The following is a 26,260-nucleotide window of genomic DNA, read 5'->3' as shown; positions in this document are numbered from 1 at the left end:
CCTTGGAGGCTGTATCAAAATCTAAAGGGTTGGGATGGGAGGAGTGATTTGCATTTTCTGTTTCTCAAAGGAAACATGGCTTTAAAAGAAACTGAAAAGCACATATCTAGTCTAAGCCCTCATTGTGCAGAGAAAAAAATGGAGGCTCAGAAGAGATGAGGAAAGGTCCTTATTAATAAATATATCCTCAGTGCAGCACCAAGCCAGCCCTGGGCACTGCTGGGGGAGGATCTGGGAGACCCAGGAGAATGAGTGTTAGAAAAAGGAAAGAGAATAAGCATAAAAGGCCCTGTCTCTACACCACCATACCATGGAATTCCACCAAATTACCAAGTAAGGGTGCAGCCAATATTAAGGTGGGCTAAGCAGGTTATAGAAACCTGGAAGTCTCAACCATATTGGAAATTCCAACATTTACTATGTTTTTTTCCCAGTTCAAGCATCAACTCAGTGGGAACTCTGTACCAGGGACTACACGAGGCCTGGAGTTCTCCCAAATACAGACCTCTATTACCACGTGTACAAACCACATAAAGGCCACCAGAAGAAAAGCACCCATAGATGGAATTACTGAAACTGAAAGCAGCCAACCAGCATATATTACTAAGAAAAATGGTGCTCCTAGAAATGGACTCATGGACATAGAAAGCCAACTGTGGTTAGCAGGCAGGAAAGGGGGGATTAACAGATACACTTTAATAAATATAAAATAAATGACAAGGACCTACTATATAGCACAGGGAACTATATTCAATTTCTTGTAATGAGTTGTACTAAAAACAATCTAAAACATATTTATACACATATGCATATGTTCATAACTGAATCTCTGCTGTACACCTGAAACTAACATTGTAAATTGACTACACTTCAAAAAAATTAATTTAAAAAAATAAGTAAAAATAAAAGCAACGCCATTAAGGAAAAATAAAAGAACACTCTGATCCCCTTAGCTGTAGCTGCTGAATATTTTTAGTTGCAAGCACCAAGTCCACTGGATCACTCCAGCACAGGCTGTCACTCTTTCTGACCATCAGAGAGTCACTTGGCTTCACTGAGGTTAATTTTCTCTTCTGTGGAAGGCTACAGTTGCAACTAATGTTGCATAGAATCTCATCATTCACAAGCCCAACAATTAGTGAGGACTTCCCATGTGCCAGGCTCTGGAGAGATGAAAATATAGGGTCCCAGTTATATTCATGAGTAGAAGAAGTTTATGCCATAAAGACATTAATTCTTCCTATTTTGATAGACAGATTCATTGCAATTCTGATTAGAATTCCTACCAGATTTTTCATGGAATGTAACAAGTTAATTTATGGTCAAGAATAGCCAAGAAACTTCTTTAGAACCACCACTGGGGAGGGGTGGATTGGTCATTCATTTCCACTGGTCTTTCTGATGTGATGAAAACGTTCTGGAATAATAATTGTTGCACAACTGTAAATATGCTAAAAGCTGCTGAATTGTACCATTTAAATGGGTGGACTTCATGGTGTGTGAACAATATCACAATAAAGCTGTTATATGAAAAAATATTTCTTGACAATTATTTTTCCCTCTATACTACTTAGTCTGCCCCACAATTTAAGAAAAACAAAAAACCAAAACAAACCAAATTTTGCCAGGAGCTCTTTAGGACTGCAATGTCCCTGGGTCTCCAACGCCTCTGGTGGTGCTCTTCCTGTTAACACACCAAGCTGGGCTGGGCTAGTTAGGGAATGTAACTGTCTTTTTAAAATCGATGGTCACACTTTTCACCCTGGGAGAGGGAAGGAAGGAGGATGACACAGCCTTATGCCTTCAGCACATTTTTAACTGAACCAAGCCCTGCTTTCAACACTGTAATCCCTCTCACTATAAAAACACATGACACCAACAAGCACCGCCATCATAACACCTGAAAGTGTTCAAGGTACTTACCTGGGGCAGAAACACTGAGGGAGGAGACAGAAGCTCGCTTGGCACTGAGGATCCCTTTTCCCGACTCCACCAGTAGCTGGGCTTTACAGCCGGAGGCTCTCAGCCCAGGGAGCAGTGCAGACGCCACTGAGATGTTCCTCAGGGAGCGGGAAAGGAAGACCAGGGCAGCCCCGGAGTCGCGGGGCAGGGAAATGGGTGGAAACGCGGGCTGCAGCCCCGCTCGGAGGCCATACCCAGCCCCAGCCCCAGCTGCCCCCTCCGGGTCCGCAGACCCCGCCCGCCTGGGACGCAGCCCGCCCAGTTGTGGGGACGGGCCGGTGGCCGAGGAGAGGAAGCCCGGGAGGAGAGGACTCGCGGGCGAGAGAGGGGAAGGGGACGCCAGCAGCGGACTGAGGGGAGCCCGGCTGGGTGAGAGGCGGCAGGTGCACACCTGGCCCCGGGAAGCTGTGGCACTGGGGCACTGGGGCAGGTGGCGCGGGCAGAGGGTTCTGGCCAGAGCAATTCAGCTGAACACAGGCTGACTCGCGCCCTCGTGGTCTGTGACACGCGGACCGCTCTCCCGCAGCCACCTGACCCCTTTCCCGGGAGACCCCACATTGCACTTCCACGGCCAGAGGCACCGGCCCCGGGCAGGAGCTAAAGGCCTGCCGGGCGACAGAGCTGAGAAGCCTTTGGGGCTAATCCCCGGCTCCGAGCTGGAGCTTCCAACCCGCGGTCCAGCTGACACCGACCGCCCATGCGCAGGAGGGCCAGCAATCCGCTCTGGGTTCTGCGAGAGAAGGTGGGGCAGTGAGGGAGGGAAAAGATGGGAGGGGGAGGAGAGGAGGGAAAAAGTGGAGGGAGACAGATGGACAGGAATAGCAGAGAGAATGGAGGGATCCTGAAAGTGTAAGGTCCTAGCGAGGATGGAGAGAAAAAGCTTTACATCTGATGGCACCCTGAAGAAGGCGGCAGTCCTGCCTCTGTACCCTTCTGTAACACTTCAAGGCCCGCAGCTCAAGTTTTACCTCCCTGATCCAGCCCTCCATCCGATGCTGCTGCAGAACCCCTACGGGTATCACACCTGTTGCCCCCACGCGGAGCAGGGTTTTCTGTTGGTCTGGGAACCAAGCACCCGCAGGTGTTGTCGCTCAGAACTACCTTGGGAAGAGTACATATTCCCCTTTTACACGCTGGGAAACAGGCAGGCACGATCTTTGCCTTAGCTCCACTGTCCCAGGTGTTGGGCTGGCAGGGAGCGGGGTGGTTCAAGATCAGAGCCCCAGACAGAGCAGACTGCCTGAGTGTTGGTGCATAGTCCCCATCCGTTCTGGGTAAACCACATTCCACCCTAGTGGAACCATCAAGGGCTCACAGTAGTTCCCTGGGTGTGGGAGAGCTGTCCTCATGTGAAGGAAAAGCCCAGCTGGGCTAACAAGCTAAGTCACAAATCTAAGTGTGATGTGTCAGTTTACTGATCTAAATTCTGCTGGGCTAACTCGTAAATCTGAAGTTTAGTGTCAGTTTACTGGGCTAACAAGCTAAGCCGTAAATCGAAGCTCAGCAAGTGTCTATTACAAGTTGACAAGCACCAGTGTGCTGATTCCTTGCTTTTTGTTGCTTGAGCCTTATTGGCTAATACACCCTTACTTGTAATTAACCCTTTAAAACTTCATGTGTATGTCTTGGAGGTGGGTGCTCAGAAATTCGGAGCAGAAGCCCCTCTGAGCCCGCCGGCATAATAAATCTGAGTACGCCAACACTCCGAGTGGTGATTGTTCCTTGGCTGGCCTGTTGTTTCCATAACACTCAGTTCCAGTGCCCAGCTTGCTAGGTATATAGGAGTGCTACCAAATCCAAATTCATTCTCTTCAGTGCAGGACAGGCCAATAAGTTGGGAGACCAGGTGTTGGGGTATGGAATAGCAAGTTTCTGTAGACCTAGATGGCAAACTAATGTCCTGGAAAACCATCTCCCCAAGTCAGAATTCAGGCTCTTTTCCTACGTGCTTGGTTGTTACAATCTTCTTGGTGTAGGAATTCCTTCTTGTTAGAATCCTTTGTTCTTGCAGCTATCTGCCTGGGTCAAATCTCTGTAAACCTCTAACAAAACAAACGTTATTTTCTATTCTGCAATTTCTAATCTTTTTATGAATGAAAATGTGTTAAATATACTTAAAGATCAGAGACTTCAGAATAGGTTCTCCTGTATATTTCAGGCTCTAAGCAACATTGTTTTACAAGCAAGATGAAGCCTAGGAGACAGAGCATAGGGTTAAAGTCAAAGGAAAAGATCTAATATGGAGTCAGATTTGTTCTGTTCTATTACCCAGGCAGAAGCCACTTGAGGATTTAAATCCCTTTAAGTTAAAAATAACTAAAACTTTAAAGGAATTTACATACATAGGTGGGAATGTGCATAGCATATCTGGAAATGCACCCAAAAGATAGTAAACAGTGGCATCTCCAGGGAGGGCCGGAAGAACAGAGGATGAGGGAAAACTTCTTTCACTTGTGTATTTTTGTGCTGTTTGAATTTTTTTTAACCATTTGCATGTATTTCTTTTTCAGTTAAAAAAATGTGTAATGGAGCAAAGGAGTAACTAGCTCAGCAAATACAGCAGCCATGGAATCACTGAGTCTTCACTTTTGATTTAAGCCAGGAAGCATTTATTGACTCTCAACTATGTGCCCAGTGCTGTTTTAAGACTTCTTTTATTATTATTATTATTATTATTATTATTATTATTATTATTTTTATTTTTATTTTTATTTTTATTTTTATTATTACTATTTTTATTATTATTATTATTTTATGAAATAATAACAAGGTATCCCTCAACCCTGCCCATGGCTGGTGGAAAACCAACTGAGTTTTTATTGAGTTGTTTTCCAAGGAGTAGAGATGAGTTATAAACTGAACACATCTTCAGGGCAAAACAGTCGGAGTGGTTTTCCAGCACTCCAGACAGCTATGAAGGGTTTTCAATAAAGGTGCCCAGAGGCTGAGAGAGAAAGCCTCGAGGACCCTATAAAAAGCTGCCCAAACTGTCTTCTCCATGGCAATACTGAAATAGGAAAGAACAAATCTGACTCCATATTAGATCTGTTCCTTTGACTTTAACAAAGCCAAGTTAATACTCTCCGGTCTTTTCATGGGTTATGATGTCACAGAGGAGATGGACAGGTCAACAAGGAACCACTCTGCCGTGATCACGGAGCCGGGGAGTGGGATGGGCGGCAACATGTGTGACGCAGCTGTAGCCGTGCCCGCGTTTCTAGGCAGGTACCCAAAGTCGCCTCGACAAGATGTCAAACACTTGTGCCCACGTCCTCATCACCTGACATGTATTAAAGAGAAATGGAAATGTATAAAAGGCCAATACCCTTGGTGGGTACACCGTCCTAAGTGCAAAGTCACAGTTTGACAACTGGCCATCTCGGTTCCCTGGGCTTCATTCTTGGAGAACCTTAAAAACCACTCCTCTGTCCTTAAGAAGTGCTGCATATTTGTCCTATCTTTGGCTCAGGGATGGAGCAGGTTCAAGTGAACTTTAATGTCTGCACAGATTTGACTGTCTTTCTCCAGGTTCACTTGTCCATTCTAAAGAGGCCTGAGCTAAGTCCATCCTCCGTAAGATCTATTCCCTCCAGTGACTACTCATTGAGCCTGCAATTAAGGGCCAGCAGAACAAGAATGTCCTTAGCTAAAAAGTTCACCCACCCTTCACTGCTTTCTTAATCTCCTCTCCTGGCTAATTGCAACAGACTATCACCTCCCTCCACCAAGCTCCCCAACTATGTCAGTTTGTCTCCCCAAAGAGAAGGTAAGGTCCATAAAAGAGGAGACAACTCCATAGTCACCTCTGAATTCCTAGCATAAAGTAATGTTAAGAAATAAAACTATGATTATGGCTTCTTTCCTTTAAAACCTTTCTGGTTATTTGATAGAGACCTTGGAAGACAGGTGTTTGCAGTCAAGTATCTTGATCCTCAAGACTCTGGAGCCCTTTTTCGGAATGGCTGCTCACTGGTTCATTCAAACCACAGCTTCTCATTCCAGGAGTAGCTGTGATTCTCTGCCAGGAGTTTGTGGTTACTCTCATGCCAGAAGAGCTTTAAACTATATCCTTACTTTGGATTTGTTATTTTTCCCCTCTTCCAAAAAAATTGACTTTCCTTACTGTCTTACCTTGAGGAATTTTTTTTCATAGTTAACCCTTTAGTAAACCATGCTTCTCGGGATGGGCTTGGCCTTACATATGATCAGTCATCCAACTCCCAGTGTGAGAAGACTCGGGCTCAGCTCCTACCCTCCTGTCAAGGCAACTGAAACTCAGTACAGGAGCCAACAGGCACCCCAGGGCTTCTAAGGCTCGTGTATCACCCAGAATTCCTGCTTTCTGGTTTGTCTTGGCTTCTGAGGATTTCCCCTCACTTTCTTCACAATTAGCTGTGCAGCTTGAAAGATGAAGAAGGAAGGTTTTATTTCTTAATCAGCATTTTAAGAAACTTGTGTAATGAAGGTTTTCACGAGTTTCTAGAACCCTCCGTTGCCGAGACAGAAAACACACTAGATATTTTCTAAGTTTAGCTATCATGTGTATTTTTTCTTTTCTTTTGTTTTCTTAACTGCAAATAGACATTTTTTAATTTAAAAAAATAAGGCCCCAAATAGGATAGAGACTTGAAGGGGCATACAAAATTAAAGGGCAAAGACAGAAAAATGATATATACTCTACAAGTTTAATATAATAATTACACTATGGATCAGATCAGCAATTCTCAGTAACAGCTAATTGAAATATGTCCATGAGGTAAAACGTCTCTCCTGTCAGGAGATGGCTAACAGAAAATAGAATTAAAACAACAAACTAAAATTCTAAGTCTGGCGAGGTACAGAATTCTACCAGCTAAATGTGTCTTCTTCTGGAAAAGAGGGAGGCTCACCAGCTCTTTACTGTGGAGCCTGAGCCCAGGGGATGGCGGTGAAGTGAGCTCTGTAAGTACCCAATAGCAAACTTGTGATGAATAAAGAGATGTGAGCTTTGATGACAGAGATGATACTACTATTCACTTGTCCTGTAAAGTATGTCTTCACGTTCAGTGATCAATACCTCGGCGTCCTCAGGGATTAAGATTATAGGAAAATTCACAGCCCGGGCCCAGACCTCCTCTTTGAGCTCATGACAATGCACTTAGATGTCTCAAAGGCAATTCGAGCTCCACCTGCAAAGAGCTGACTTCACGGTGCTCCTCCCATAGCCGTCCTACCCAGGGCCCTTGGTCGGGGGGCAAGGTCTCCCTGCCTCTCCCAGCTCAGGCCCATCACTCACAGATGTGACTGGACCCCACCTTCAGGGCCCAGATTTCCTCAGTCACCGAGTCCCACCACCCACACCTGACCTACCAGGTACTCACTGGCACTCACTCAGCACTGACTCTGTGCTGGGTACCACGCTGCACACTGTGCACACGTTATCTCACTGGATTGCCACAGCAGTCCTGGGAGGTCGGTACATCAGTTCTTCAATTGATTAGATAAATTGTTTACTTCCTTGAGTGCATCATCCAAAGTGACACAGCTACTCAGCCACAAAACTGGGAGTGAAAACCACTTGAAAATTCTACACTTCTACACCTGGCAGCCACCCTAATCTGACTCATCACATCACCTCCTGCAGAGCCTTCTAAATGTTTCTAAGCATTCTACAAGACAAAAGTGATCTACGAGAGCACCCCACTCCCCTACTTAAGATCTGTCAATGACGGCCCACTGCCCTTAGGAGAAAGCCCCACTGGGCCTGAGCACAGCCCAATGGCCCGGCATCCGTGTTCCCTGCGCGGCCTCGCCGCCTCACCCACCACACAGATCTACACGTGCCGTGTCCAAGACAGGGATGCTGACTCCGTACAACCCGGGGCTCGTCTCACTCAAACAATGATCACCTTCTTCAGTGTTCACCCTCTTCACTGCTGACGGTCAGAAAAATATTTTCTCAGGATGAATCAATATCTTTTTCCTTACAACTTCCTGTCATTGATAATGAGCTCCATCCAAAATACAGAAGACCTAATTCTCAGTCTCCTTATCTGTAAAGTGAGAATAACAAGGAAATATATGAAGTTTTAAGTGAAATAATATACATGTGAGGCTGAGGGACAATTCCCAACATACAGTAAGCACTCAATATGTGCTTAGTTAATATTAATAGGAATATATTGCATTCCAGCAACATTAACTCAATGTTTTATGGCTTTGTCCAACAGACTACAGACAAACATTTGGACGAACACCTTTGTGCAGATCAGCCCAAGCGTGCTGGGAGAGGTAAGCACTGACTCCAGTTACAGCTGCAGCCAACCAGCACTACGGGGCTGGGGCAGTTTGCTCAAACTCTTACATGTTGCTTGAGAATTTAGTTGTCATTAATGAATAAAGACAGGTGTTCTTTAGTCAAAATTCCTGAAACATATATCTTCAAAGATTGATGCAAATTTGATTTCAAGTACAACACTCTCACTAGAAATTATTTGAAAATGATAGTCTTAGCTCCTCTGCACATCAAAAGGGCATGATCTTAATGTATCTGACTACACCAAAAGTGTTGTTTAAAGGAATTTAAGATGAAGCGATCCTAAATAAGCTCTCAGTATCATCTTCACAAAGCCCCACCCAAGGGTCTCATTTCTCACTTCCACATAGGTGTTCAGGTAGCTTAACCTGGGTCTTGGTTTCTTATAACATGGGGGTGGGAAGAGTTGTGGATAGATTTATGTAGCAAATATAAACCTAGGGTATTTGCTGTGTAGAAATCCTAGAAATAAACAAATTAATATATAGTCCTACCCTCAAGAAGCTCAGCCTTTCCATTTACAACAGCATTAAAAATAAAATGAGAGATACATTTAACAAAAATTTACAAGATTTGTACATTGAATATTTTGATGTATCACCGAAATAATACTTAAAAGACCTACATATATGGAACACATCCCATGTTCATGGAATGGTAGACAATATTGTTAAAAATGTTAAGACTCCCCAAAGTGAGTTACAAATTCAGTGGAATCCTTATCAATATTCCAGCTGACTTCTTTGCAAAAATTGAAAAAGTGATCCCAAAATTCATATGGAAGTGCAAGGGGCCCAGGTCAGCCAAAACAATCTTGAAAAAGCAGAGCAAAGTTGGAGGACTCACTTTAAAGGGTACTAAAAAGCTATAGTACTAAGTCAGAATGGTACTGGCATAAGTTTGGATAAATAAATCTATGAGACTTAATAAAAACCCAGGGGGAAAAACTTACATTTACAGTCAGTTTTCCACAAGGGTGTCAACAACACTCCATTGAAAGAATAGTCTATTCAACAAATGGTGCAGGGAGTGCTGAGTATCTGCAGGCAAAAGAATGAATCTGGAATCTGGACCCCCATATTTTAAATAAATAAAAATTAATTCAAAATTCATCAGAGACAGAAACGTAAAAACTAAACCTATAAACTTTCTAAAAGAAGACACAGTATAAATCTTTGTGGTCCTAGGATAGGCTTTGGTTTCCTAGATACAATACGAAGAGCACAAGTGATAGAAGAAAAAAGCAGATAAACTGGACTTCATCAAAGTTAAAACCTTTTTGTTACAAATTACATCATCAAGAAAGTGAAATGACAGGGGAAGGGGGTATATCAAGTGACAGAGTGCATGCTTAGCAAGAAAAATAAAATAAATCAATACATCTAATTACCTCCCCTGTAAAGAAATTGTTTTAATGCTTAAAAAAACTAAAGTGAAAGGACAATCTGCAGAATAGGAGAAAAATTTTGCAAAGCATGTATCTAAGAAGAGACTAGTATTCAGGATATATAAAAAATGCTTACAACTGAACAATACAAAGAAAATCGACCCAATGTTTAAATTTGCCAAGGATTTAAATAAATACACAAATGCCCGATAAGCACATGAAAAGAAGCTCAGCATCACTAGCCAAATCAAAATCAAAATGAGTTCTCATTTTACACCCACTAGGACGGTTTTAATCAAAACATGGACAATAACAAGTGTCGTTGAGGAGGCAGAGATACCTCATTTGCGGCCAATGGAAAGGGACAATGGTGCAGCTTCTTTGGAGAAGTCTGGTGTTTCCTCAAAAGGTTAGAGTTATATGGCTCAGCAATTCCACTCCTACATGTAGAGTCATCCCTCAGTATCCTCGGGGGGTTGGTTTCAGGAACCCCCCCACCCTGGATACCATAATCCAAGGATGTTCGAGTCCCTTTACAATCAGCCATCTGGATCCATGAAGTGGAAATTACAGATATGGCAGGCCAACTGTACAGCCAACAGAATGAAAACATATTCTCACAAAAACTTGCACATCAATATTCATGGCAGTATCATTCAGAGTAGCCAAAGGTTACAAACAATATCCATCCATCAATGAACGGATAAACAAAATTACCAAGAATAGGCCCACAAACTTTGGTCATTGAATCTTTGACAAATGAGGTGAGAACATACAATGGAGTAAAGACAGCCTCTTCAGCAAATGGTGTAGGGATAACTGGACAGCTGCATGTAAATGAATGAAGTTAGACTACTCCCTCACAGCATACACAAAAATAAATTCAAAATGGCTTAAAGACTTAAACATGTAGACAAGACACTATAAACCTCTTAGAAGAAAACATAGGCAAAATATCTGACATACATCTCAGCAATGTTCTCCTAGAGCAGTCTACTCAAGCAATAGAAATACAAGCAAAAATATACAAGTGGGATGTAATTAAACTTACAAGGTTTTGCACAGCAAAGGAAACAGTAAGCAAAACTAAAAGACAACCTATGGAATGGGAGAAAATAGTTGCAATAAATGAGACTGACAAGGGCTTAATTCCCAGAATATATAACACCTTTTACACTTGATAAGAAAGAAAAACAAACAATTCAATTCAAAAATGGGCAGAAGGCCTAAAGAAGCTTTTCTCCAATGAAGACATACAAATGGCCAATAGGCACATGAAAAAATGCTCAATATCATTATCAGAGAAATGCAAATCAAAACTGCAATCAAATATCACATCTCACCAGTCAGAATAGGCATCATTCAGAAGTTCACAAACAATAAATGCTGGAGAGGCTGTGGAGAATAGGGAACCCTCCTACACTGTGATTGCAGTTTGGTGGAGCCATTGTGGAAAACAGTACAGAGGTTCCTCAAAAGACAAAACATTGACCTCCCATATGACCCAGCAATCCCACTGCTGGGCATATATCCAGAAGGAACCGTAATTCAAAAAGATACCTACACCCCAATATTCAGAGCAGCACTATTTACAATAGCAAGACATGGAAACAACCTAAATGTCCACTGACAGATGACTGGATAAAGAGGTTGTAGTATATTTGTACAATAGACTACTATTCAGCCATAAAAAAATAATAAAATAATGCCATTTGTAGAAACATGAATGGACTTGGAGAATGTCATTCTAAGTGAAGTAACCCAGAAAGAGAAAGAAAAATACCATATGAGATCGCTCACATGTGGAATCTAAAAAAACAAACAAACAAAAACATAAACTTATCTACAGAACAGAAACAGACACACAGACATAGAAACCAAACTATGGTTACCAGAGGGGAGAGGGTGTGGGAAGAAATAAATTGGGAGTTCAAGATTTGCAGATACTGAATATGTATAGAGTAAACAGCAAGTTTATACTGTATAGCACAGGAGAATATATTTAATAACTTATAGTAACTTATGTTGAAAAAGAATATGAAAATGAATACATGTATGTTCCTATATAAATGAAGTGTTGTGCTGTACACAAGAAACTGATGCAAATTTATAAACTGACGCAACATTATAAACTGACTAGAATTCAATGAAAATATTTTTAAATAGAGAAAAAACGAAAAAAAAAAAGAAAAAGGATATTATAAAACCAAAAGAATAAAGTACTGACTGAGGATACAACATGGATGGACCTTGAAAGTTTATACTAAAATAAGCCAGACACAAAAGGGCAAACAGTGCCCTTTTAGGTGAACTGTATCTAAGCCTTTATTGTACTATTCCAGTAAATTTTCTGGAAGTTTGAACTCTCAAAATCAAAATAAAATGTATTATTCATTAAAAACCTAAAATGATTCCTCACAGGAGGGCTTTAATTATTAAATGCAGAAATGCATGTAAAGCTCCTGGAACAACAATTTACACGTCCACACACAGTCACTGCTGTCACTGCCACTCAGAGGGTGGTGCCAGCGCTGATGAGGGCTGCCTCCATTTGCTCCCCTGCAGACAGGAGTGAGGGCCTGGGCTCTGACAGGAAGGGTGACCGGGAACATGGGTTAGACAGAGCCACGCCCCAGACTTTGTATTACCCAAGTTTCTTATACAAACTGCTCCATGTAACATAAACACGCTACAGGGATGTATCTTACGACACAGGGAATATAGCCAATGTTTTACAATAACTATAAATGGAGCATAACAATAAAAATTGTGCAATTATTGTACACCTGAAACATATCATATTGTAAATCAGCTATACTTTTATAAAATGTTAAAAAATAATTTTAAAATGTTATCACTTCAGTATTCAATTCGGTTTTTAAGTAACTAATAAACAGCTTAGAATGTATAAAACATTTAAGTGTGATAAGTTTGTTTACATATTTATTTACTTTCAGCCTCCTGGTAAAAGAGGAATTAAACAATTTTTAACACAGCTTAACAACCATAACAACAAAAAGACAAAAGTTAGAGTGTAGAGAAAATGGAGATTCAATACTTAAATGAAACCAGGGGGAAGTAAACTCATAAAAACGAATGCCATGAAGTCAGGGTAAGTGTTAAAGGCCGACTAGAAATTCAGCCGTAAGATTCTTGGCATCTAAAGCAAAAAGTAAAAGATGATGGTAGAGCTCAGTGGTAGAGCGTGTTCTTAGCGTGCACGGGGTCCCGGGTTCAACCGCGAGGGCCTCCTCTAACAGATAAATACACCTAATTACCTACCCCCCCAAAAGAGCCCCAATGAAAAGAAAAAGAGAAATTTCTTTCCTAAGAAAACCTGATGTTAAATTTAGATTAAATAATTGAAAAAAAAGAAAGAAAAATAGAAAAAGATGAGTGACACAAGTGATAATGCCCGTGAGATAAATCTGCGGTGGCTGCTGGCACTTCCCCATGTCCCACGTGGGAAAATCTGAAACATCCTTCTCACCACTCAGAGTCATCATCAGCCCACCCCACCCCTCTCCCTGTTAAATGCAGGAGCACAGGCGGGGCCCGGCCTTTGCTCTCTCTGTGTCAAGACAGTGAGACAGGATGGAAGGGGCCAGAGCACAGCCATTCAATGAAGGCCACAGCAATTAACATCAAAATGGTGAAGGATTCAACCCCCAGTAGGCCTTGAGGCTCAGGATGAAGAGATTTTACTTCTAGCAGATCTTGAGCTTCATTATACACCCGTTGTAATAGTAACATGGTGAATAACACGCCCCAAGGCACCATGGCCATCCCAAGGCTAGCCACAAAATATCAAACGGTGGGAAATGGCCAAATCCCAGGGAATCCCAGCCCCTTGCCCTTAGGCTGCTCCTTCTAATTATTAGCATATAAAACAACCAAGCCCATGAAAACCAGCAACACAGCGCCACCTCACGGTCATCACTCTCTCTCCCTCTTCGGAGAAGGCCCACAATTTGTCTGTGGAGTGTGTACCTACTTTTAATCTGAGCACCCAACCCCCACACCTCGTGGCATTTCTCCTGCCTTTCAATGTGTCTCTGTGAATAAATCTACCTTTACTCAACAGTGGCTTGCTCTTGAAACCTTTCCTGCATGAAGCCAAGGACCCACGTCTGGTGGGGCACATTCCAGGGGCTCAACCAAAGCCTGGGACACAGCCCTTCCCATGCCCCACATATGTTTTCTTGTATCAACAGGACTGGGATGTGAAGGGAGTTCTGAGGCCCCAGCTAAGGGACAGAAGTAGCCCCCAGGACCAAAATGGCGGGCAGCCCCTCCCCCAGCAGGGGCCTTGAGGTCAGCCCGGTTCTCTGTGGTTCTCTGTTGTGCTGACTCCCCAGCCAGAGAGCGTTCTCCTAGGCCTGTCCCCACAAAACCCTTATCTCCAAAATGCAAGCACATCATGTCACAGTACTCTTATTCAACCAGGAAATTTTCAGCCCACTTTTTCCTTCCCTAGTAAAGAATCTATCTGTCCTCCCTCCCATCCCACCACTTCTTTCTTTGTGAGAACTCTGTACTCCCCATACACCATCCTGAACGCAGGTGCCTTGCTGGCTGGGACCGAGATGTTTCAGTCTCACACAGCCTGCATCCTTTCACTTTCCCCTTTCTACCTTAAAAAGCCTTTCCTGAGTCTCCCACCCCTCTGATTCTGAACTTCACAAAGTGCTGAGGTTGCATGCAGTCACTGTGTGCATACCTCCCAGGTTTTGACTAGGTTTCCTTCACAAGATCTTCATTAAGGAGCTTCATCAAGAAGTTTAAAGAGTCTTTTCTTACATCGGAGTTGAGGAGCCTGCATAAAATTTAAATGGCCTTGAAGAGAGAGTAAACCAGGGACAGAGAGGTCATAGGTCTTAGTCAAAAGTGTCACAAGGCAAAATGTTCTTCGAAGGCTCAGAGTGGCTTCTGAACACGGAGTCGGGAGGGAGGAGGTGCCAGGCTGTGAGTGGGATGAGTGACACTGGGTACGCTACCCCAGCTGGGGATGTATTGGATTTTGTTCTAGTTTTCCAAAGAATTTCTTACCACCTTTTCTCTTATTGTCACATACCATTTCCTACGGATTAAGAAAATCAATGTCAGTCATTTGGGCCACTTGGTAGAAGCTACACGATGCCATTCACAGGGCTGGGATGTAACAGCCACACCAGTCTATGTTGAAAGACCAGTAGGGGTATTTCCAAGGTAATCACGGGCATGCAGCAAACTCCCCAGCTTCAATTACCTCATCTCAAAAGTGGGGCCAATAAAACTACCAAGCAAAGTGCGTGATGATTATGGCCGACATCTGTTTACTAGGTAAGTGCCCGTGACAGCTGACACTGGATTAGGAATGAATATGATCAACGAGGCACAGTCAGCCTGGTTACATGCACCCTGCCTTCATGCCTTGGTGCAGGAGCGGAGTTTGTTTAGCTGAAATGAACGCCCCCAGAGCAGCCCTGAAGGGAAAGCTCCCAGCTCTGCACGGCGAGGCGTGTTCCTTTCCTTCTCTGAGCTGATAACAGTTTGCAGTCGTCTGTTTTTACATTTATCCCTTTAGTACCTGCCTCCCCTCCGGAGTTTTTGCTTAAGCAGAACAGGTCCAGGTTTGTGTTGCTGCCTGCCGGATATTCTGGGCTGGGAGACAGGCGACTCCACGTCTGGCTCTGGTGCTGAACGGAGAGGGCAGAAAGCCCAGGGGCCCATGCTGAACAGAGGCCCCTGCACCCAAAATTATGGTCTGACTTTGGGCAAATTACACCGTCTTCTTTACCCTAAGATTCCTCATCTGTTCATGAAAATAACTGCCCATGGCACGTAGAGCTTCAAGGATTAAAGGAAATCACCAAATTCACAACCTATTCAAGGGGCTGCCAGTACGTCCTCAACAGGCACATGCTACCTTTACGGCTGTAACACACGCTAAGCGGGGCGGTAAGACACAGTGAACACTGCTAAGGGCCTGTTAAGTGTTTCATGTGTGTTATAATACTGTTTAAAACTTACAACAAACCCAGGAAGAAACGAATATTATAATGCATATTTCACAGGTTCACCAACAGTTTAATGGAGGTTACACTCTAGTCCAAGGTCCTTTGGTGAGGAAATGGCGATTTAAACCTGAATCTGAGCCCAGGCCTGGGCTACACCTCTCTCCAATCCACCTCACCACTTGCCTATGAAATCCACCTGTCCAATACACGTTTGTACAGGTCAGCTCTTAAATTCAAAGTGTGCCACCGTTTGTCAATGTTTGTTAATTACCATAAAGTGCTCTCAGAAACCGCTACAGAAATGACAGGTTGACCCACATCCCTGCCAACAAAGAAGAGATATTCTGCCTTGCGTTCTCCTGTAATGTGCAGAAACCCTTCCCTACACCACCAAATTCAAATGTATGCTTCCTCCATGTTTATGTTTGCACACGGCTTATTAAAGTAGAAGGTACCTGCAGTAATTCCATCTCGTTTCCTTTGCAAGTTTCCAGATTATCCACAATCAGTCTGTGAATGAAAATACTACAATGTGAATTAAAATACTACAACCATGTCAGTAAACAAAGAATGCTGAAACCAAGTCATCAAGGCTGCCGCCACCCCCCAGTGCGGACAGACCTGAAGCCCAGCCTCTACAGCCACTCACAATGCTGCCCTCTGAACAGACTGAGAATAAGAAGACAGGATAATTGCCCTAGATAGCTAGGTGCTTGTCTAAAGAATGAATCCAGTGAGGTCAAATGATACATACAAAGGCACTAAATTCTTTAACTTGAGATGCCTGGATTTCTTTAGATAACAAGCAATCTTTTATTGTTCCAACTCCCTGGTCTTTGTTGTAAAGCTGCCATATAATCCTAGTTCCACCCCTACTTCTTGGGAGCAGTCCCTCAGACAGATTTGAAGGCTGTCATCCCGCCTCGAGTCCTCCCGCCTAATAAAGTGTAACTCTAAACTTTCAGGCTACACATTTTTTTCAGTCGACAAGTCCCAGAATAGACACAACTCATCAATTCTGTAATGGAACACACTGGATCAGGAACCAAAAGCGTGTTCTAGTCCAGAAAAACTACAGGTCCCTCATTCTTTCTGTCATTATACAATCCCACCAGAACTCATTAATTTGCTGTCTGCTCATCTGGCAACCAAACTCAGAGAAGAGTCAACTCAGCAGAGTGCCGTGCCGGGGAGAACACCCCGCAGCAGCATGGCGAGCTTCCTGCCCTCCCGCATGCTCTGCTGACGCCTAGTGTCCTCCGTGGAGACCAGGCCAACAGAGCTGTTCCCAACAGCTGCAAAGTCCCACACATTAAATAAAAGCATTTTATTTTATACGATATGTTACGTATATAACCATCTCTGAAGACAGCTTTGCAAGAAGCCCAAATTTTCAACATTAATCTGCAAAGGCAAATGCTGCCCCCAAGGGAAAACAAGTCTTAAAACGATGCTAAGGCCTCCAAAGTCCTCTCCAGGACCATCAATCAAACTGCCTGCAGGCCTGCAGCTGCAGGCGGCTACATGTCTGTTTTTAAAGCAACCCCTTCCTGCCGTCAGGTGCTACAATGTCCCTCTACGCCCTCCCATCTGAGGGTAAGAGCAGCCAATGCAGAACCTTGCAGGGAAGCACTGACAGGACTGGACACAGAGGATCAGAGCTAAACTAAGCCTTCTGATGACACGAGCTTGTCACTGTGTCATTTTACAGATGAAGATATATAGAGAGAGGTGGGGTGATCTTGCTCAAAGTCACACAGCTAATAAGTGGCAAAGTCTGTAACCCAGCTACACCCTCCGGTGTGACGCCCCCGCTGGGACGCCCACAGGGTTCTCTCGTGCCTGCCGGACCAGTCCTTTACTCTCACTCATAACCCACCACAGCTTCTGACACTAGCCTGCCTTTTCAGCCTCTTCTCCCTCTAGTTTCTCAGAAACAAGGCTGCTCGGGACACTGTGTGACTTCCAGCTCCCCAAACCCTCCGTGCTCAAGGTGGTCTTGCCTGTGCATCCAGCACCCTGCTCAGAGGCTCTTCCTCCACTGCAGGAGGACGTTTCCACTCTCCGAAGGGACACCCCCTCAGGGAAGCCCTCTTTTCGCCCTCAGCAAGGCAGGTGTCCCAGGCCTCATCCCGAGCTGCCCCATTAGGACTGTGGGTGCCCAGGTTTGCTAGTCAGAGCAGCAGCCTCAGAGTCAGGGTTTATGCCCGGGTCACCCTGCAAACCTACTGCCCGCCACACAGCCCCCAGCCAGCAGGTCACCTGGAAGTCGCAGCAAGTGCCCCACCCAATCCCGAAGTCTCATCATTTGCCAGCACCGCTGATGACTGGTCTCCAACCTTTGGTCAGTTTTGCACAAAACAGCAGCTTCCACTGTGAAGCAGGGGGTTTTCTCTTCTGCTCCCCATCCTTACTGGAAACGTCAAGGGAAACCAAAAGGCCTTTTCTCAACCCTTTTCTGATGACACCCTCCCACCCACAATATTCACATGCTCAAGAGCTTTGGGTCCACGTGGTTTTGTTTCCCATAAGCTAAGTGGCTCAAAACACTGCGGGATTCTTTCTCTTTTGAGAGTATTTGTTTGTACTGAGTTTATCGGCTTTAATCACTTTTTGTGTCTCCCTTCAGTGTCCCTAGCAGTTGCCACTTCTTACTCCCTTCAGCAGCCTCCCTCCCAACATCTAGTCTAGGAAATCAGCTGTGATCATGGGCCCGGGGGCAGTCACAGAAGATGGAACTAAGGCACAGAGAGGCGACATAATTTGCCTGAGAATATCAGCTTCAAGCCCCAACACTGTGTGTCACCTCCCTCTGTTTAACTCTTATGCTAAACTAGTTAACTTTTTATACATTATGGTTGTAAACAGATGAGGTATCAAAATACATACAAGGACACACATCAACTCTATGATGTTCATTAACTCCACTATTTTGTTTCTATTTATTTTATTTCTGTTAAAAAAAATTAGGAACCTCTGCAGTCAATATAGCAAAATGTTAATGGGTTTTAAATCCAGAATGTAGAGGCGTAAGTGTATCATTAATCATAATTATTTGTATGCTCACAAAATGATTTGACAGTCTCTCTCCCCTCCCGCTACTCGCTACTGGCTCTCACCTGAGCTCCCAGACAACACATCGAGCAGCCTTTCACTTTACACACAGCTGAACTCATCAGTTTTCCCCCAGAGCTCCCTCTTCAGCTTTCCCTCCTCAGAGCACAGCAGGACCATCACTTACCTCATTAATCCACCCAGAAACCTGGGCCTAACTCCATCCTACCTTCACAGACATCATTCATCCTTTCCTTTTTACCATCTAAACATGCCTAAAGTCTGTTCGTTTTTTCCCAGTGACTGTCCCACTGACTGTCCCACCGCTCAGGTGGAAGCCACCAACACTGCCCACCTGGACTCACGAGTCTCCCAAGTGGCCCCACAGCCGCTCTCCCATACTAGACACAAAAGGGATATTGTCACTCCTGTGCTTTTATGACTCTTTTCAAACCTACTGTTCTTAGAAGAAACTCCAAGTTTTTCACCTGGTGAAGGTGTTTGCCATGAAACTTTGAGCTCAGGAACGGCAGGACCCCCCTCCTTCTTGGCCCTCCCCTTTCCCCAAGGCCCAGCCCTCTCCCCCTCAGCCCCGCCCTCTGGCACAGCGCTGGCTCAGGAGGACCTGCTGAGCTACACCAGCCTGTATTCTAACCCTGGTGTTCAATTCTTAGCAAATTGCTTCACTTATCCATACAAATCCAAGGTAGATTAGAAAGATTTTAGATGTTGAGCTAGACTATTGATTTGGGGATTTTGCACTAGCAACCTGCAAGTACATGTTCTAATGATTCTGTCTTCTTAAAACAACACCCAGATTTAAGGAGTTATTTGTGGAATGTCTTCGGAGTAAAAGGGACTGTACTTTTACAGACTTTATGTTGTATAACATGAACAGCACGGACAGGGTCACAAATGGAACCGCCTCACAAGTGACAGAAGACAGGTGAGAGGCACAAAGCAACAGGTCGCAAAGACGGTAAGAGCAAAGTTGTTTTGCCAACCCCCCCAAAAATGCCTGAAAGAACCAAAAATTCTGAATTTTGAAAGTAAAAGGCTATCATATATAGAAATAAAATAAATGATCCTCTTCATCAGGGTTTCAAAATCTGACTCCAGATTTTTTAGCAGGCCATACTGAATCCTAGCACAGAAAAATCAGATGGACTAGTGGTGAGTAAGTTCCAGGAAAACGGCAGTAATTCCTCCACTTGTGTAAGGACATACACTCACCTGCCGAAGGTGAATGTAGACTGCATTCTGGAGAAATTCGGAAGCTTCCAGGCTCCGCTTCTGGATGCCGAGGACACGGACAGCTTGGAAGCATGCTTCTAACTCAGTGACCGGAATTCTTACACTGCAGGGGGAAAAGGAGGCCCTCAGTCGATAGCAGAGATGTTCCTGTCGTGTATCACATTCCGTGCCTCAGGGACTCAGTGCCTTGCAGCAGCCCGGCCCCAGGCGAGGACCCGAAGCGTAGCCCACCGAAGCAGGAGGTGCACTGTGCTTGAGAAATCCCATCCCCGATGGGGGCAAGAGGGGCTGGTGGGGTTGAGTGAACCTATAAATGCCCACAGAAATATGCCTGCATTCATTCAAGTGATACCAGCAACAGTAGCAGGCTATTTAACAAAATTTCAATTTTCAGTGGAAATTTTGCCATTCCTTTCCGCCTGTCCCCTGCACTCTGAAACAGGCTTAGGCTCTCTCACACCTGCAGCTCTGAAGCAATAGTTGTGAAGTCATTTTACTTTGCTGCAAGTGTCCTCGGTCCCCTTGTAACTGTGTCTGTCTTCTCTTAACACAGTCGGATATCTTCCTGGATCTCTACCTGAGTTCCTTTCTCCTCCTCCTCAGATCCTGAGATAAAGGACAAGTGAAGGCACATGACCAGAAAAGGCACTGTTGACTTGACCAAAATCCACAGTGACCCCCTAGGTGAGTGCTGCCCACCCCTTACATTCGATTTTCAAGGTTCTGCACAGGGTGACATCCAGCCCAGAGAGGTGGCCCAGGCCCATTGGAAGCTACGTGGCTTGGGCACGGGGACAGATGCAGGAGCTGGTTCCGTGGTCAGGCCCCTCCCCAACTCTGCTCCCCTCTCTCCCGAGGCCCCGCTGCCAAGCACTCAGGCTCCGTGATCTTAGGTCCTTCTCTTCTACTCTAATCCAAACCCTTTTCCTTTTCCTTTTTTCCCTAATTATCCCCAGCTGGAGTGATTTTTCAATCGCAGTATCTGAAAAAATTTCCTGCAGCCGAAAATGAGGTCTCAAGAAGTCAAAGCACATATGCTACTTCCTGAAGAGTGCCGCTGGCTAGGGGGACCCTCACCAACACTCACGTGGCATCAGACATGTTTCAGGGTCGGCCACCCCCAACAAGAGTGTGCTGTGACCCCTATGCCCGCACAGCATCTCTGCTCACAAAAATATAGTTGGCCCACTTATCGGTTATTAAGAAGCAAAAATACAAAATTGCTCATGTTTCTTACTAAAATTATCTATGAAGCAGAAAAGGGAATTGTAATAGAAAAGAAAAATTTTGACCCCATGTTAGGTCTGTTCCTTTGGCTTTAACCCTGTGCCCTGTTTTCTAGGCTCAGACTTGCTAGCTCTGCACCATTTGTAAAAGAAAGTTGCCTTTAGACTGAAATATCCAGGACAGCCTATTCTCCTGGCCGTGATCTTGAAGGATGCTAATTCATCTGCACTTATGTAGAGATGGCAAGTTGCAAAATAGAGAATAACCTTTGTTTTTTTTTTGGAGTTTTCACAGGGGCAACATGATTTGATCCGCATGGACAGCTGCAAGAACAGCGGATTCAAAGGACAAGCAATTCATACAGCAAGAAGTTTCCAACAACCAATCAAAACCCCGCCCCTTTTTAGTATAAAAGAGGACTCAATTCTGACTTGTGGAAGATGATTCTCCAGGACATCAGTCTGCCATCTTCTGGATCTGCCAGCTTTGCAAATAAAGTCACTATTCCTTGCTCCAACACCTCATCTCCCAGTTTATTGGCCTGTCATTTGGTGAGCAGAATGAGTTTGGACTCGGTAACAAAATGACTGCATTGGAGGTAGTATGTCTCCACTGTTTCCTCGTTTCCAATATGTAACATGCACATTACTTATGATCTAGTGCAAATAATTCATCAAAGACAACCACAAAAAGAAACTATACTCACCCAGCTATCAACACTGAACACAAAACCTGTCAATTTTATATGCTGTTTAAGAACACAACCGAAAAACCTAACATAGGGAGTCGATTCCACGGAAATAAAATTATTTCTACTTCTTCAAAACTTTTTCTTTTCTTTTCTATTTTATTTTGTTTTGCTTATTGAAAAGAAAATAAAAGTCAGATCATTTTATTTCACGTATTTTTGTTATAGCTACATACTTTAAATGCTACAGAGACTTAAATTGCAATAAAAATTGTTCATATATTAGTATAAAGATATATACACAATCAATGGGGATTAGGAATGGAGTGGACATTTACTAAAAATCCACTGCAATCCAGTCTTTTACAAGCATATCCTGGAATATAAGCTCTATTATCCAGGGGTCCTCACCCACATTCTCACTGCTGAGTCCCTTAGTAATCAACTACTAAGGCACCAGCATAGAACCATGTGATCTGTATTTTAGGAATAAATGAGGGAATTGATTCATTCAATTCTAAAACAAAAACCCTAAAATAAATACTGAACTTATTTACAGATAAAGAAAATTGGTCCCTCAAAAAGTAAAGTTTCTTCCTCAAGGTCACAAAGCTAATAAATGGTAAAGGCAAGATTTGAACTAATCTGCCTGATTCTAAAAACTATGGTGGAAATCCCATTAGACTGGGGAGAGTCCATCTGCACAGCCTATCACCCTATCTTTGTTCAGATCTAGCCTTAGACAGCCTGAGACAGCACTCCATTCCTATGGAACTCGAGGGCAAACGATAACATTAAGGATTTTATATCCAGGAATTTCTTAGGTCTCATGTATATAAAGTGTCAGCAGGTCAGCAGAAAATCTCTGGGAACCATTAGTCGGTCCAGACCTTTTTGCTGATTAGAAACTCAATCTATCAGGACATAGTGACCTTCCCATGAGAGGCCACATGGACATAAACTAAAGGCAGCTGAACAATGAAAATTAACAAGACCCTGGAACTCATGCAAGAAGAATCCCTGCCATCCCCCACCCAGTTTCCTCTTCATCCACGTGGACACGAAGACAGAAGACCCGGGTTCTTGTCCAAGTTACACTATCATGGATTCTCACCCATAAAAACTTACAACTCTATGCTGTCATAAGTCCTTTCCAACTCAAATACGATGACACCAATATCTCAGCAGAATATCTATGTCTCCACTTCCCCTCTTCTAATAGGAGAATATTTCTATGGACACAAAGCAGAAATCCAATTTAAAAAACCATGCACGAAGCCAGGTGAATTTCTGCTTAAGAGACTTTCCTCTCAAGCTCAGTGAATGAAAACTCAGAAAAAGTGGTCCTTCTCCTTCAGCAAACGGGAGGCATCCTGATTGTGTGTGTGTGTGTGTGTGTGTGTGTGTGTGTGTGTGTGTGTGTGTGTATAAATCAAATATAATCGTCTGGGTTGTGTACAGATTTTTTTTAATGTCACTGTAATTTCATGGGGATGAGCCAACATTTAAAGTAATTTGAATCTAGTGTTCTCAGTCTCAGTCTCTTTTGGTGGAGGAGGTGAAAGGGGAGAGTAAAGGAGGAAAGAGGTAAATGAAACAAAGAACTAAGAATACTGCTAGGGAAAGGCAAGACGTTAATTTTGTTCCTCATTGCATCACAACAAATTAGGGACTGGCTTTCCCCCGATGTCTTATCGAGCACTGAGTTGCAGAAGAAGAGGCGACAACCCATTTCTCACTGAGATTGTGGCTGTACGTGGCATCTTATAGACACAAATCATTTACACTGATCAAACACTCTAGCAGCAGGCCATAATTCTCCTGTTTTGAGAGACAAGAAAACAGGAGTTCAAAGAGGATGTATAACTTGACAAAATTCAGAGGACCAGTAAACTAAAGAGGATGAATTCAAACTCAGATCTGAATGCAGAGTCTGCTCTTCCCAATCCCAGGACTGGAAAATCCTTAACACACAGGCTCCCCAGCTCCCCTGCAGTGTTCCTGGCGCCAAGCATTTCCCATGGTAATGTTAGCCAGTTCTCACAGACACAGCGCTCTGTGCAGCCAATGACCTCCATCGGACCTTGATCATCTACCTGCCACGCCCACTAGGCTTCACCATACAGGCAGGAGAGCTGGCTTTCAAGTGCATACAAAGCCACCCCCGGTCTAACCTGGGCTCTTCTGTGGCTTCTCCAGCCTAAAGGCAGCCATGAAACTGCTCACAGTCTGTACATGAGCCACACTACCTCTCTCCATCTGTCTCCCCACCTATACTACTACTTAGCTATGACCATTTTGAAAATCTTGGAAACAAATTTTTAAAAACAGAAAAGAAAGGATTCTGGAACAAGTGCTTAATACTTACAATTTTAAATGACAAGTTACAAATTGAGTATTGACAAACAGAATCTTCCTTTCTAAATGTCAGTTTTAAGCATTTAAATATATAATAGCAAAAAATTCTCACAAAATTAACAAAAACATAAACAATAAACTGGAATAAATTCAAAAATAATGCCCATGTTCTAAATGGAGAAACTTCAGGACTATACTGAGTGTTAAAGTAAGAGGTATGAATGTAGAGACATAAACATATTGCATGGAGGAAAGCAGTTTTGTAGAGATGTAAGTTCTCCTAAGAATAATTCAAAACTTACTAAAAACTCCCATGAAAATTCCATTCTGATTTTTTTAACTTGAACAAAATATTTTGGAACCCTTCAGGAATAATAAAGTCATAATAGTAGACAAGAAAATTTGGGATGGATGAAAAGAATAAAAAAAAAAATCAGATTGCCAGTGATTAAATAAATTTTTACAATATGTAAGATATGGTGCTGGAGTAAGGAAGGGAGATTGACAGAAAGGAACCATGAGTTCAAAAAGAGACTCTAGTGTATGTAATTATTTTGTACAGATGGGATTTCAAATCAAAGAGAAAAGTATGAATTCAATAATTGTCCTGGGACAATCAGAATCACCTAGAAAGAATAAATTCTATTCCTGTCATAATGACCACAAGATAAATTGCACATAGTGATGTAAATATTAAAAAGTACTAATAACAGCAAATACAACCCTTTGCTCTTATTAACTCAACTTCTCCTCACTATAACAAGTACTATTATAATCACCACCTTAGAGATTAAAAAAACTTACAGAAGAGATTTATTCCATTATAAGGAAGTATTTCTAAGAATGTCAAAGATAAAACCCACAAGGAAGACATTTACTATCTTAAGAGTAGTTTGAGCCACAACAAGAATAAAAAACTTTCTGAACAAAATGAAAGGAAAGAAATGACAAGAAAAAGCTCTGTGATACATGTTGATGAAGTCACGAAGTAAATTTTCATAACATACAAAGAGCTGTCACAAAGCAACAAGAATCTCCCTCACTTAAATGTTTGCAAAGGACAAAATGAATCATTCATTTTAAAAAATTCAAAAGGCTAATGAGTGAAAAAAGCTCAAAATTTCACTGGTCATCAAATGCAAACTAAAACGATGAAAAAGCACTTTTGCTTATCATATTGGCGAATATTTTTAAGATATTCTAGTTAGTGTCCATCTGTTGGAGAACAAATCATGAGCGACTTTTTCAGAGGATGACATATCAATGGATATGTAAACTCTGAAAAACGTACATACACACTGACACAACTCCACTTCTAGGAATCGTTTCCTTTAGAAAAAAAACAATCAGTCCAAACAGATGTATCCATCAGGGCATTTACACAGCACTGTTTACAAAGGTGGGAAGAAAAACTTAAGTGAAATAATATCCAGCGATAGAGAATTGGTTACATAAGTAATTGTGCATTTTTTCATTCCCCAATGGAGAAGGAATTTCTAGAGTCACTTGAAAGGAGTCTGTGATGAATGTAAGTGTCACATCCAGGGACTAAATTTCCAGAAGCCTTAACTAAAGGAATATACATACAAGATCACAGGAATGTCTGTACAAGAAGGATGCAAGTCAAACATTCTTTCTGACAGTGGAAAGTGGAGAAAACTTAACTGTCCACCATTAAGACAATGTTACTGTAAATCAAGGCGAGCTGCGGGCGTTGAGGGAGCCGGCGTTTCGCCGTGGTCCAGGGCCTTGTCCACAGCACTCTCCCACCAAATGTGTCCATGGACAAGAGACGACACCCGCACATCAGGAGACCCCTCCAATCTATCTGAAAGGACCGGGTGAGTCTGGAGTAGGAGGACGTCTATGATATACCCCTGAGTGAATAAAGCGAGCTGCAGAAAAACATATAGTATGGTCTCATTTTTAAATAAAGCATATATACACACACCTATACATTGATTTCTCATATGTGTATATATATGTATCTCATAGGCATAAAGGTCATGAAATATATATACCAAATTTTCCACAGC

General features: G+C 43.1%; 1 long non-coding RNA gene across 1 annotated transcript in view; it reads right to left on the bottom strand.

Moving 5' to 3' along the window:
• Positions 1 to 4,701: 4,701 nt before the first annotated feature.
• LOC141577211 (uncharacterized) overlaps positions 4,702 to 26,260 on the bottom strand; it is a 48,698-nt gene continuing 27,139 nt past the window's right edge. Inside the window, exons 3-4 of the long non-coding RNA XR_012506026.1 lie at positions 19,931 to 20,054; positions 4,702 to 7,994 (exon numbers count right to left, since the gene is read on the bottom strand). This is a non-coding gene — a long non-coding RNA (uncharacterized LOC141577211). The remainder of the gene's footprint in view (positions 7,995 to 19,930; positions 20,055 to 26,260) is intronic.

This window comes from Camelus bactrianus, chromosome 3 (assembly GCF_048773025.1).
Source record: "Camelus bactrianus isolate YW-2024 breed Bactrian camel chromosome 3, ASM4877302v1, whole genome shotgun sequence".
NCBI classification, from domain to species: Eukaryota; Metazoa; Chordata; class Mammalia; order Artiodactyla; family Camelidae; genus Camelus; species Camelus bactrianus.
Note: the sequence above shows the minus strand (reverse complement) of the source record. Positions and strands in the feature narration are given on the sequence as shown.